We start from the raw sequence: 4,387 nt of genomic DNA on the forward strand, positions 1-4,387 counted from the left end.
GGGTGTTTATAAGTTATAACACATGTGAATCATATATGTTAATTGACGTGTTAAAACAGAGACATATAACTGGATCGTCTAAGAAGATTTTATAATATGTTAATAAATAAATAATCAATGGCTTAATGTTTTTATTTAAAAATTAGATGGTTAATGTATTTAAAAATATTTGACCAAGAGCTTAATGTATCACTTTAAAAGATCAAAGAGTTGCTAATAAAAATTAAATTGATAAGTGGTTTAAATATGTATTTTTTTCAAAATCAAATATCATATTAATTTAATTATATTTGATACATTTAAAAATATTATATATATTGTGCATCGCACGAGTGCATGACTTCGACTTTTTTAACACCGCTACTTTGGATTGTTTTTGTTAACGAAATGAACCTCAGATCCATATTTGTCACGTTTTGAAACACGAGACTGCATTTGAAAATTGCAAAAACTATAAGGTTTATTTTTATATTTTCCTCTAAAAAATAATTGAGAAGAACCTTAAATTAAATATGCATTTTTTTTTTCAAAATCAAATAATATTATATTAATTTAATTATATTCAATATATTTAAAAATATAATACATACCGTGTATCGCACGGGTGCAAGACTAGTTATTCATTTTAAAGTCAGATAAAGTTGCATTAAAAAGAATATATATATATATTCTTACCAAAAAAAAGAAGAATATATATAGATTTTAAATTTAAGAAAGTAGATTGTCAAATTGAGGAGAAGTTGATAGATTATAAAATTGGCATCAGAAAGTATAAAAAGATGAGAGATTCAAATGTCTAGAAGACTAACGAATGCTCAAATCAATATTTGTTCTGGTAGTATTTAAGTATAAAAAATCAACTAAATAAAAGGATAAGGTTGAAAACTTTGAAATTGGATAATGGCATTGGCTACCCTTTTATATTCCAAAAAAAGAAGAAAATGATGATTCATTGATGGGCGGTTGGTAGGTAGAGGAACCACGTTGGATACTCTAAACTTGGTTTGACTAATGCTTACGTGGAGACACCTCAAGCTGACTTGTTCACGTCCAAAACTCAATATGTGGGACCACATCATAGATATCACAACACAAAAAAAAAATATAGTGAATTACTAAACCAAACCACAATTTCTACCACTAGCCCCGTGAATGGACGGAAATACCATTTAGATAAATTTTCAAAAATTTCAAAACCTCTCAAACATCCTAAACTCTATTGGATCAAATTCGAACTAATTTCTCAACCATACCATGGATCGTGACATGGGCGATAAAGGGAAAGCAAAAATGGTACGATTTACGGTTTTATTTTGTTGATTTGTTGTTCGTTTTTTAATCTGTGAGGGTTTTTAAAAAATCACCGGAATCGCACTCGGACGTATGAACATCACGCCCGACCTATGGTTCGGGCGTTTAAACATCACACCCGACCTATGGTGCAGGCATGAGGTAGGTCGGACGTAATGTTCATACGCCCGAGTGCAATTTAGAGCTTTTAATAATTGTTATTTAATTTGTATGTATGTAAATTAATTTGTATGTATGTTAATTTAATTTTAGTTAAATGTTTATGTTGTAAATTATATTCTTTTCTAATTTAATTGTTGTAAATTGTATAGGTAAATTGAGTTGTTGTAAATCATATTTGTTTTTAATGTAATTTTGTAGACGGGGCGATCTACTATTGCGGGAAAATCTATCCCGTCATCAGCTCATCGTCTAGGTATGGACGAGGAGGATGATACACCACGGCATACGAGACATCGTGGTATTGATGTATCGGGTCGTAGACGGAGAGGGGCTGCGACGCAGCAGGTGCGGAGGGATTCGATTGAGGAGGCTGTATTGGATCAGCCCGAGATTCGGCGAGCGGAGGCGGCGGCGACGGCGGATTATTATGATGTCCGAGATCCTGATGTTGATGTTGTGGATGAGCATTTCTAGGAGGTAGCCCAGGTACAACGAAGGCCAGTATCTGGTGGTGATGGTGAGGGTGAGGATGGCGATGAGCAGCCGACCCAGGGCAGACAACGCAGAGGTGGTCGCTTTGCGAGTACATGTACTTTTAATTTGAGTATAGTATTTATAATTTTAGTATAGTATTTATAATTTTAGTATAGTATAGTATAATTTTAGTATAGTATAGTTTAATTTTTAGTATAGTATTTTTAATTTTAGTATAATATTTTTAATTTTTAGTATAGTATTTATAATTTTAGTATTATTTAAAATTTCAGGGATCAGCAAACGTCCCAAAGCTAGTGATGACCACAGCTGGATTGTTTCTAGGCCGGTGGATGGTGGTCCCATTGATGGTTCCATGATTCCTAGTTTTCTAGGACATGTTGCCTCACAGATATGGGAGGGGAGCTTCGATCGTTTCTGACATGCTACAACAGATCATTAGCATGTTAGAAATTAGGGGTGTGGTTACGTGGTGCGACACCTGAGGTAAGAATAATTTAGTTTGTTAAAATTATTTTAATTATTATTTTTAACCCTAAACCTCAAAAAAATTCAGCAATTGTATATGTGTCATTTTACAGCTGAAGGATATGATCAAGAGGACTGGGTTGTCTCACCTCTCATCCACCATGTTCAGGAACCTCGACGCCCCGCTGATATCTGCGTTCGTGGAGCGGTGACAGCCTGATACGAACTCCTTCTATATGCCGTTCGGGGAGATGACTATTCTACTGCATGATGTATGGTAGATTTTGCGTATCCCGATCGACGGTCCGATGGTCTCCGAGTCATGCAGTACTGAGCGACTGCATGTCATGTGTATGATGATGTTCGGGGTGGATCAGGAGGAGTTGCTGTCGCCGCTCCGAAAATACTGGAGTGGTGGAGGTGTATTTTTTGATGTTGTACACAGACTTACCAGCGAGGGTAGGGATGACGCGACTCGGGCCACGGTGTGGATGTGGCTTATGCTCGGATCCACCTTGTTTATCGACAAGAGTGGCGATAGGAGCCGTCCCATCTGGCTGAGGTTCACGATGGTGTCAGAGGGGCAGTTGGACTTTCGTGGGGGTCTGCTACACTTGCCACGTTATATCGACAGCCGGGGATAGCGAGCAGAGGAGACTGTTCTGGTATTTGCGGATGTTTGACCCTACTACATGCGTGGATATACGAGTATTTTTCGGTGTTCTGGCTGCATAGACTACCACTCAGGATCCCAGCTGACCGTCCCTGGGCATGCAGATGGGAGGTCGGGGTTCCAGGCAGGACGATCGCTCGACTAGAGACCATACGTGCACAACTGGACCGTATGATGGCAGCCGAGGTATTTTATAAAATTTTAGTATTAATTATAGTTTTATTTATAATTTTAGTATTAATTATATTTTTACTTTTAATTTTATAATTTTGGCATATTTTTATTTATAATTTTAGCATTACTTATACTTTTAATTTTAATTTTAATTTAAGTATTATTTATAGCATATTATTATTTATTATTGAGTATTATTTTTTGCAGGTGACGTGGTTGCCTTATGGTCCTGTCCCCGATGACGATCAGCTTCGAGTGTCCTACGCCGGTTGGATACGATGTAGAGACATTGTTGAGCCATATATGTCGGATCGAAACTTACGTCAGGTCGGATATACTCAGCCTATCCCGACTGAGCGTATTAGACCTGATAGAGCAATACGGCCATGGAAGTCTTTATCGTACAGGCTCACGCATTCCTTTGTCACAGTTGATGATACCTGACGGAGATTTCTATCGGCTCGGGGCATTGATCGGAGGAGATGCCGGCCAGTTGGATACGATCCCACTGCCTGTGATGCTGCTTACATGGACTGGTACATGCGATATTTACATCCTCATCTCCTTCATGCCGGACAGGATGGAACGGTCCAGCTTGCTCGCTCCAACAGCGAATATGTAAGTTTATTATTATTTAATATTAGTTTACATGTGTTTGTTTTTTTAATATTTATTTATTTTTTTGCAGTGGGTTAGCTGGTTGTGGCGTATCACCCAGCGATCAGCTGCCGGCCGAACTGATGAGGAGGCTCCACTTATTAGGAGCGAGATGGATGAGTTTATAGACACGTGGCGTCGGGCGAACTGATATATGTTTTTATGAGTTTATCTACTAGAACTTATTACATTTTAACACTTTTGAGATTATATGTACTATTTTATGTTTATTAATTTATTTTAATGTTTATGTTGTTAATTTTTATTTGTAAAAGGTTAATCCGAGTTAAATTTCGTAATTTTTATTTCAAAAAGGTTAATCCGAGTTAAATTCCATAATTTTTTCCTCTCCCAGCACGCGGGCGTGAGGCTATCACGTCCGCACCTATGGCGAGGCGTGATAGCCTCACGCCTCACCTTGTGGTGAGGCGTGATTACCTCACGTCC

At 37.5% G+C, this 4,387-nt stretch overlaps 1 long non-coding RNA gene across 1 annotated transcript; it reads left to right on the forward strand.

Moving 5' to 3' along the window:
• The first annotated feature begins 388 nt into the window (after window positions 1-388).
• LOC136210081 (uncharacterized) lies at window positions 389-4,091 on the forward strand. The gene is made up of 6 exons (XR_010677841.1): window positions 389-1,293; window positions 1,672-2,041; window positions 2,241-2,454; window positions 2,550-3,295; window positions 3,491-3,901; window positions 3,972-4,091. It is a non-coding gene; the product is annotated as an uncharacterized lncRNA (long non-coding RNA).
• Window positions 4,092-4,387: the final 296 nt, after the last annotated feature.

This window comes from Euphorbia lathyris, chromosome 1 (genome assembly GCF_963576675.1).
Source record: "Euphorbia lathyris chromosome 1, ddEupLath1.1, whole genome shotgun sequence".
NCBI classification, from domain to species: domain Eukaryota; kingdom Viridiplantae; phylum Streptophyta; class Magnoliopsida; order Malpighiales; family Euphorbiaceae; genus Euphorbia; species Euphorbia lathyris.